This window comes from Asterias amurensis, chromosome 11, assembly GCF_032118995.1.
Source record: "Asterias amurensis chromosome 11, ASM3211899v1".
Lineage (NCBI taxonomy): Eukaryota > Metazoa > Echinodermata > Asteroidea > Forcipulatida > Asteriidae > Asterias > Asterias amurensis.
Genome location: NC_092658.1, coordinates 10,298,685 through 10,309,250, shown reverse-complemented (window position 1 = coordinate 10,309,250; position 10,566 = coordinate 10,298,685). Strand labels below are relative to the sequence as shown.

The following is a 10,566-nucleotide window of genomic DNA, read 5'->3' as shown; positions in this document are numbered from 1 at the left end:
TCTAACCCCCTACCCTCTAACCCTCTAACCCTCTAACCCCCTAAACTCCTAACCCCTCAACCCTCTAACCACCTAAATTATAACCCCCTAACCCCCAAACTTCTAAAAATCTAACCCTCTAACCTTCTAACCCTCCTACCCTATAACCCAATAACCCCAACCCTCTAACCCCTAGCCCCCTAACCCAATAACCCTCTAACCCCCTACCCTCTAACCCTCTAACCCTCTAACCCCCTAAACTCCTAACCCCTCAACCCTCTAACCACCTAAATTATAACCCCCTAACCCCCAAACTTCTAAAAATCTAACCCTCTAACCTTCTAACCCTCCTACCCTATAACCCTAACCCTCTAACCCCTAGCCCCCTAACCCAATAACCCTCTAACCCCCTAACCCTCTAACCCTCTAACCCTCTAACCCTCTAACCCTCTAACCCTCTAACCCTCTAACCCTCTAACCACCTAACCCCTTAACCCTCTAACCCTCTAACCCTCTAACCCCCTGACCCTCAAACCCTCTAACCCTCTAACCCTCTAACCCCTAACCCTCTAACCCTCTAACCCTCTAACCCTCTAACTCTCTAACCCTCTAACCCTCTAACCCTCTAACCCTCTAACCCTCTAACCCTCTAACCCTCTAACCCTCTAACCCTCTAACTCTCTAACCCTCTAACCCTCTAACCCCTAACTCCTTAACCCCTTAACCATCTTACCCAATAACCCAATAACCCTCTAACACTCTAACCCTCTAACCCTGCCCTCTAACCCTCTAACTCCCTAATGATCTAACCCCCTACCCCTTAGCCATATAACTCTATAACCCTTACCCTCTAATCCTCTTACCCTGCCCTCTAACCCTTTAACCCTCTAACCCCCTTATCCCCTAACCCCTTAACCCCCTAACCCGCTAATTATAACCCCAAACCCTCTAACCCCCAAACCTCTAAACCTCTAACCCTCTAACCTTCTAACCCTCCTACCCTTTAACCCTTTAACCCTCTAACTCTCTAACCCTCTAACCCTCTAACCCTCTCACCATCTAACCATCTAACCATCTAACCATATAACCCTCTAACCCTCTAACCCTCTAACGCTCTTACCCTATAACCCTCTAACTCTCTAACCCTCTAACCCTCTAACCTTTTTACCCCCAACACCCTAACGCTCTTACCCCCTAACCCTATAACCCTAACCCTAACCCTCTAACCCTGCCCTCTAACCCTCTAACCCTCTAACCTTCTAACCCTCTAACCCTCTAATCCCATAATCCCATAACCCCTTAACCACCTTAACCCCTAAACCTATAACCCTCTAACTCTCCAACCCTCTAACCCTCCAACCCTCTAACCTTCCTACCCCCTAACCCTCTAACTCTCTAACCCTCTAACCTCTAACCCCTTAACCCCCTAACCCCCTAACCCAATAATCCCTAACCCCTAACCCCTAACCCCCTAACCCCCTAACCCAATAACCCTCTAACACTCTAACCCTCTAACCCTGCCCTTTAACCCTGCCCTCTAACCCTCTAACTCCCTAATGATCTAACCCCCTACCCCCTAGCCATATAACCCTATAACCCTTACCCTCTAATCCTCTTAACCTGCCCTCTAACCCTTTAACCCTCTAACCCTCTAACCCCCTAATCCCCTAACCCCTTAACCCCCAACCCGCTAATTATAACCCCAAACCCTCTAACCCCAAACCTCTAAACCTCTAACCCTCTAACCCCTAACTCCTTAACCCCTTAACCATCTTACCCAATAACCCAATAACCCTCTAACACTCTAACCCTCTAACCCTGCCCTCTAACCCTCTAACTCCCTAATGATCTAACCCCCTACCCCCTAGCCATATAACTCTATAACCCTTACCCTCTAATCCTCTTACCCTGCCCTCTAACCCTTTAACCCTCTAACCCCCTTATCCCCTAACCCCTTAACCCCCTAACCCGCTAATTATAACCCCAAACCCTCTAACCCCCAAACCTCTAAACCTCTAACCCTCTAATCTTCTAACCCTCCTACCCTTTAACCCTTTAACCCTCTAACTCTCTAACCCTCTAACCCTCTCACCATCTAACCATCTAACCATCTAACCATATAACCCTCTAACCCTCTAACCCTCTAACGCTCTTACCCTATAACCCTCTAACTCTCTAACCCTCTAACCCTCTAACCTTTTTACCCCCCAACACCCTAACGCTCTTACCCCCTAACCCTATAACCCTAACCCTAACCCTCTAACCCTGCCCTCTAACCCTCTAACCCTCTAACCTTCTAACCCTCTAACCCTCTAATCCCATAATCCCATAACCCCTTAACCACCTTAACCCCTAAACCTATAACCCTCTAACTCTCCAACCCTCTAACCCTCCAACCCTCTAACCTTCCTACCCCCTAACCCTCTAACTCTCTAACCCTCTAACCTTCTAACCCTCCTACCCTATAACCCTAACCCTCTAACCCCTAGCCCCGTAACCCAATAACCCTCTAACCCCCTAACCCTCTAACCCTCTAACCCTCTAACCCTCTAACCCTCTAACCCTCTAACCACCTAACCCCTTAACCCTCTAACCCTCTAACCCTCTAACCCCCTGACCCTCAAACCCTCTAACCCTCTAACCCTCTAACCCTCTAACCCCTAACCCTCTAACCCTCTAACCCTCTAACTCTCTAACCCTCTAACCCTCTAACCCTCTAACCCTCTAACCCTCTAACCCTCTAACCCTCTAACTCTCTAACCCTCTAACCCTCTAACCCCTAACTCCTTAACCCCTTAACCATCTTACCCAATAACCCAATAACCCTCTAACACTCTAACCCTCTAACCCTGCCCTCTAACCCTCTAACTCCCTAATGATCTAACCCCCTACCCCCTAGCCATATAACTCTATAACCCTTACCCTCTAATCCTCTTACCCTGCCCTCCAACCCTTTAACCCTCTAACCCCCTTATCCCCTAACCCCTTAACCCCCTAACCCGCTAATTATAACCCCAAACCCTCTAACCCCTAAACCTCTAAACCTCTAACCCTCTAACCTTCTAACCCTCCTACCCTTTAACCCTTTAACCCTCTAACTCTCTAACCCTCTAACCCTCTAACCCTCTCACCATCTAACCATCTAACCATATAACCCTCTAACCCTCTAACCCTCTAACGCTCTTACCCTATAACCCTCTAACTCTCTAACCCTCTAACCCTCTAACCTTTTTACCCCCCAACACCCTAACGCTCTTACCCCCTAACCCTATAACCCTAACCCTAACCCTCTAACCCTGCCCTCTAACCCTCTAACCCTCTAACCTTCTAACCCTCTAACCCTCTAATCCCATAATCCCATAACCCCTTAACCACCTTAACCCCTAAACCTATAACCCTCTAACTCTCCAACCCTCTAACCCTCCAACCCTCTAACCTTCCTACCCCCTAACCCTCTAACTCTCTAACCCTCTAACCTCTAACCCCTTAACCCCCTAACCCCCTAACCCAATAACCCTAACCCCTAACCCCTAACCCCCTAACCCCCTAACCCAATAACCCAATAACCCTCTAACACTCTAACCCTCTAACCCTGCCCTTTAACCCTGCCCTCTAACCCTCTAACTCCCTAATGATCTAACCCCCTACCCCCTAGCCATATAACCCTATAACCCTTACCCTCTAATCCTCTTACCCTGCCCTCTAACCCTTTAACCCTCTAACCCTCTAACCCCCTAATCCCCTAACCCCTTAACCCCCAACCCGCTAATTATAACCCCAAACCCTCTAACCCCAAACCTCTAAACCTCTAACCCTCTAACCCCTAACTCCTTAACCCCTTAACCATCTTACCCAATAACCCAATAACCCTCTAACACTCTAACCCTCTAACCCTGCCCTCTAACCCTCTAACTCCCTAATGATCTAACCCCCTACCCCCTAGCCATATAACTCTATAACCCTTACCCTCTAATCCTCTTACCCTGCCCTCTTACCCTTTAACCCTCTAACCCCCTTATCCCCTAACCCCTTAACCCCCTAACCCGCTAATTATAACCCCAAACCCTCTAACCCCCAAACCTCTAAACCTCTAACCCTCTAACCTTCTAACCCTCCTACCCTTTAACCCTTTAACCCTCTAACTCTCTAACCCTCTAACCCTCTAACCCTCTCACCATCTAACCATCTAACCATATAACCCTCTAACCCTCTAACCCTCTAACGCTCTTACCCTATAACCCTCTAACTCTCTAACCCTCTAACCCTCTAACCTTTTTACCCCCCAACACCCTAACGCTCTTACCCCCTAACCCTATAACCCTAACCCTAACCCTCTAACCCTGCCCTCTAACCCTCTAACCCTCTAACCTTCTAACCCTCTAACCCTCTAATCCCATAATCCCATAACCCCTTAACCACCTTAACCCCTAAACCTATAACCCTCTAACTCTCCAACCCTCTAACCCTCCAACCCTCTAACCTTCCTACCCCCTAACCCTCTAACTCTCTAACCCTCTAACCTCTAACCCCTTAACCCCCTAACCCCCTAACCCAATAACCCTAACCCCTAACCCCTAACCCCCTAACCCCCTAACCCAATAACCCAATAACCCTCTAACACTCTAACCCTCTAACCCTGCCCTTTAACCCTGCCCTCTAACCCTCTAACTCCCTAATGATCTAACCCCCTACCCCCTAGCCATATAACCCTATAACCCTTACCCTCTAATCCTCTTACCCTGCCCTCTAACCCTTTAACCCTCTAACCCTCTAACCCCCTAATCCCCTAACCCCTTAACCCCCAACCCGCTAATTATAACCCCAAACCCTCTAACCCCAAACCTCTAAACCTCTAACCCTCTAACCTTCTAACCCTCCTACCCTTTAACCCTTTAACCCTCTAACTCTCTAACCCTCTAACCCTCTAACCCTCTAACCCTCTCACCATCTAACCATATAACCCTCTAACCCTCTAACGCTCTTACCCTATAACCCTCTAACTCTCTAACTCTCTAACTCTCTAACCCTCTAACCTTTTACCCCCAACACCCTAACGCTCTTACCCCCTAACCCTCTAACCCTAACCCTCTAGCCCTCTAACCCTCTAACCCTCTAACCCTCTAACCCTCTAACCTTCTAACCCTCTAACCCCATAATCCCATAACCCCATAACCACCTAACCCCTAAACCCCTAAACCTCTAACCCTCTAACCCTCTAACCTTCTAACCCTCTAACCCTCTAATCCCATAATCCCATAACCCCTTAACCACCTAACCCCTAAACCTCTAACCCAATAACCCTCTAACACTCTAACCCTCTAACCCTGCCCTCTAACCCTGCCCTCTAACCCTCTAACTCCCTAATGATCTAACCCCCTACCCCCTAGCCATATAACCCTATAACCCTTACCCTCTAATCCTCTTACCCTGCCCTCTAACCCTCTAACCCTCTAACCCTCTAACCCCCTAATCCCCTAACCCCTTAACCCCCTAACCCGCTAATTATAACCCCAAACCCTCTAACCCCCAAACCTCTAAACCTCTAAACCTCTAACCCTCTAACCTTCTAACCCTCCTACCCTTTAACCCTTTAACCCTCTAACTCTCTAACTCTCTAACCCTCTAACCCTCTAACCCTCTAACCACCTCACCATCTAACCATATAACCCTCTAACCCTCTAACGCTCTTACCCTATAACCCTCTAACTCTCTAACCCTCTAACTTTTTACCCCCCAACACCCTAACGCTCTTACCCCCTAACCCTATAACCCTAACCCTAACCCTCTAGCCCTCTAACCCTGCCCTCTAACCCTCTAACCCTCTAACCTTCTAACCCTCTTATCCCATAATCCCATAACCCCTTAACCACCTAACCCCTAAACCTCTAACCCTCTAACCCTCTAACTCTCTAACCCTTTAACCCTCTAACTCTCTAACCCTTTAACCCTCTAACCCTCTAACTCTCTAACCCTTTAACCCTCTAACCCTCTTACCCTCTACTAACCCGGGGGTCTAAGGGCTAGGATTGACCGGGAATGTGTGCATGTACTGAGCCACTTCACACCTATGAAATGTCCCAGATGGTCAGCGTCTCCAACAGCCTCTCCTAGTCAAACTCCTACTGCCCGGCTTCACGTGCCGATCCCTGTTGCGAACTGTGGGCAGAGGTGTGATGGCGGGTTTCTGGCGCCTTAAAACCAGATTGCTCCGGGCAGATGGGGCTCGTAAGCCTAGGAAGGCAGCCCATCTAGGAGAAGGAAAACTCTGAATTCAAACCTGAGTAGGTGAGGTAAGAATATGCATGCCGTCAACAAGTACTGTCAGGCAGAGCTACCCGTAGCATAACCATCAAGTTGCAAAGCTGCCAAGGCAAAGGTACAAGCAGCAACTCGGGATATGAAAAACAACTGGTGGCTGAGAAAGGCTGAAGAGCTGCAAAGCTTTGCGGACACTAACAATGCTAAGGCCTTTTATGACTGTCTAAAGGAAATCTATGGCCCGACACAGTGCGGAACAAATCCTGTTCTTAGCCCGGACAATGAACAGCTGTACACGTCAACCAGAAGACATACTGCGACGGTGGAAAGACCGTTTTTGTAATATACTCAACCAACCATCTCGCGCTGATGAGGAAGCGATTGACCGAATAGAGCTAGACCAGCGAGCTAGACCACCCACCGACCATGGATGAGCTCGCCAAAGCTATCAAGAACACCAGCTCAGGAAAAGCTCCTGGCGCAGATGGCGTCCCCGCTGAGATCTTCAAGAAGGGTGGACCAGTGCTCCAGGCTGTTCTGCAGGACCTCTTTATTGATGGGTGAGCTACTTCAAGACTTCAAGGACGCCACTATAACTAATGTCTACAAGCGTAAAGGTGACCCGGCTCAGCTGTGGGAACCATCAAGGTTTCTCGCTGCTATCCATCGCTGGTAAAATCCTGGCAAAAATAATCCTATCTCGCCTGCAGTGCATATGTGAAGAAGTGCTTCCAGAAAGTCAGTGCAGTTTCCTCAGCAGAGACACACTCCAGCGCAGTCTTGAGAAGTATGGTTGCCCTCCAAAGCTAACCGCCCTCATCAAGGCTTTTCACACCGACCTGAAGGCGAGTGTCTCGGTGGCTAGCGAAAGATATTAACCCTTTGACGTGTAGCATGGAGTCAAACAAGTCTTTTGCTTGCACCTACTCTTTTTGCTCTCTTCCTAACAGCAGTGATCAAGGACATATGTCAAGACCTCACCAATGGCATGTACATCCGCACCAGATTGGACGGTGGCCTGTTAAATCTATCACGGCTGCATTCTCACCGAAGAACCCTTGAGAGATGTCTCTCAATCTCCTGTATGCCGAAGTCACTGCACTGGTAGCTTACTCACATCCTGACATTCAAGAAATCCTGTGCCGCTTTGCACAATCATCAGCAAGTGCCTTCGGGCTGTAAACCAACATCAAGAAGACAGAGATGCTATATCAACCTGCTCCTGGTCAAACCCCCATGGAGCCTGACATTCTGCTGGATCGGAGCCCACTCGACGTCGTCCAAACGTTCAAGTACCTTGGCTCCACTCGCGCAGTTGGAAACACCCTAGATGCAGAGCTCAATGGCAGGGTTAAGGCTGCAGCTGCGTCATTTGCTCACCTGATGACAACCTACTGTGGATGTAAGTATGTAAATGTTAGAACAGGCTGCAAACCGATACAGTATGTAGCAGTATGACCTTGGTATAAGTGAATCCAAAATTCAAAATTTTGTTTCTATCAATGTTGAAACCCTGTCTGAGGAACTTTTGAAGTTCTAAAATAATGCTGTTTCCTTTACAGGTCTACATTAGAGACATGGCATGACAAACACATAGGAGAATGAGATGATTAAAAACCTCTTCAACTGTTTGCTTTCTGCTCAAACTTTGCCTAGCGACACTGGAATGCTCAGGTAATACTGCTAAGAAGTATTAATAAAACAAAATCATAAGTGAAAGGTCAAACACATTTTTAAAAGGGCATCAGTATGTGGGCATGAGTGCTGGTGGAACAGGTGAATTACATACTTGTCTATGAAGAAGCTTTAGAGAAGGTAATGGTGGTGTTTATGTAAAATCTGTTTTCATTTTGTTTGTATTTACAGCAATGTCATATCTACGTGTTGATCCTACACTAACATAAAAGTGCTCAAGGCCAAAACTATTGTAATTTTGTCTGTATTGAACCATTTCATATTTGGTGAAATACACAAAGTCAACAGTGGAATTAAGATGAACAGATGGGAAGTTTAGAATGTTTCCATAATCAAGTTGAGGGGTTGGAAAAGCTTGTTGAGCTATAGTGTGGTAGGGTAACCAATAATTCTCTTTATATAACACCCCAAGCAGATCCTTGCCATTTGACCGGAGAGTTGTCCTTCACATAATAGCAAATGAAAGTACTGTCGCACGCTACATCACTCATCATGCATGTTTCATTCCATTCACTGTACATTTTTCTATCCAACCAATTAGAACTATTGCACTGTGCCTAAAACATCACTGCGTGCGCGTGTCTTGTGTAATGCAGCTGTGTTACTGCAAGGCACATAATACATTTGCCGTCTGCTTAAATAACAAAAAAAGCTGTAAGAACGCGCAAGCTGTTGGTTGAATCCAACAGGCTGAACCAAAAGAAATGGTTGTTATGTCACAATTAGAAATTGTAGGCCTTAGCTTTATTTGTTTTGAGTGTTGTGTTCTTCAATCAAAATTACAATGGTCTACTTGGATGTTATGTAAAACAAGTAATGAATGTTTTTCGTTCGTGCAATAATGCAAATACTTTTATTCATTTAAAGATGGAATGTTCCATTCAACTCGGCTCCGCACCTTTGAATAGAACATTCCATCTTTCAATTCATGAGTTGTATACTACTTCTTAGTATTTTGGAAAACTTTTCAGTTTTTGTTTACTTATGATTTTGGTTTTTTTTTACTTTGATTTTTGCAGTACTTTGATAACATCTTCTAGTTTATAACTCCTGAATTCATGAGAAAGCTGGCAATGGATTGCCTCGTCATTGGAAGAGACTGAAAGAGAACAAGTGAGGGTGTGCGACTCCACTATAGAGATGGCTAACATAGCAATTTGAGGATGAGGCGGCCATGGACGCAAGTATACGCCGAATGGTGGTGTGAGAGAGCAGGCGTTGATGGCCGAAAGTAAACTTGGATCGATCTTCCAACACAGTTTAATAGTAAGTTATTTAATGTTGGGTCAAAATTAGTTCATGTTAGTAATGTCTCTATAAAGGCACTGGACACTGTAAGTAATTACTCAAAGTAATTATTAGCATAAAGCCTTACTTAGTTATGAGTATGGAGAGCTGTTTGATAGTACAAAGCATTGTGAGAAACAGCTCCTGCTGAAAGAAAGTAGTGTTTGAGAAAGATGTAATTTCTCACTGGAATATTTGAATTTGATTTTGAGGGCGAAATAAAGCATCTGAAAGCACACATATTGTGCAACAAGGGTACTTTTTTCTTCCATTATTCTCTTGCAACTTTTACGACCAATTGAACTAAAACTTTCACAGGTTTGTTACTTTATGCACCAAGTGAGACGACTGGTCTTTGACATTTACCAATAGGGTCCAGTGCCTTTAGAGACATTACCATCATCAGTTGTCATGTCACTCAAATATTTGCTTCAACGTTTGCCAAATGCAATTCACAAATGCTTTTGAGCGAAGCAGCAAAATTAAAAATGACGATGCACACAAAAATACATGGACATTTTGTTTTTCCTTTTATACTCTTGAACTAACACCAATTTTGTCAAAGCAAATTTGGCACTTCTCAAAATGGCGGACCATTTAAGTTTACACAGTAAAAGGAACACCACATACTTTTGATGATAAACCACTGTAAATAAATATACACTACTTTTAAAGGCAATGGACACTATTGGTCAAAGATAGTCTTCTCACTTGGTGTATCTCAACATATGCATAAAATAACAAACCTGCGACATATGCATATGGTGAGATACAACAACTGTGAATAACCAACAGTGTCCATTGTCTTTAAAGAGACACATTGCATTTGGAATGAACACTTTTGGCCTTAAATCAAGCAGTTGTGCTTGTACATCATAACAAACGCTTTTGTTGCCCAAATTGGCAAATGTTGAATTACCTTACACTTAAAGACACTGGACACTATTGGTAATTGTCAATGATCAGTCTTCTCACTTGATGTATCTCAATTGGTCGTAGAAGTTGAGAGATAATTATGAAAGAAAAAACACCCTTGTGACACGAATTTGCTTTGAGTTGTTTGATTTTGAGATCTCAAATTCTATGTTTGAGGTCTCAAAATCAAACTTTTGAAAAACTAATCGAAAACTACGTCACTTCAGAGGGAACTGTTTCTCACAATGTGCTATACTATCAACCTCTCCCCATTACTCATTACCAAGTTAGGGTGTTATGCTATTAATTACTTTGAGTAATTACCAATAGTGTCCACTGCCTTTAAAGGGACATTGCTTTTGGATTGCGCTTTTTGCTTTTGGAGTGTAAATTTGGGCTTAACAATGTGCTCTCTATGGAATGAATAGGGTT

At 45.2% G+C, this 10,566-nt stretch overlaps 1 long non-coding RNA gene across 1 annotated transcript in view; it reads left to right on the top strand.

Moving 5' to 3' along the window:
* LOC139944579 (uncharacterized) overlaps positions 1-10,566 on the top strand; it is a 91,755-nt gene that overhangs the window by 38,365 nt on the left and 42,824 nt on the right. The window lies entirely within an intron of this gene.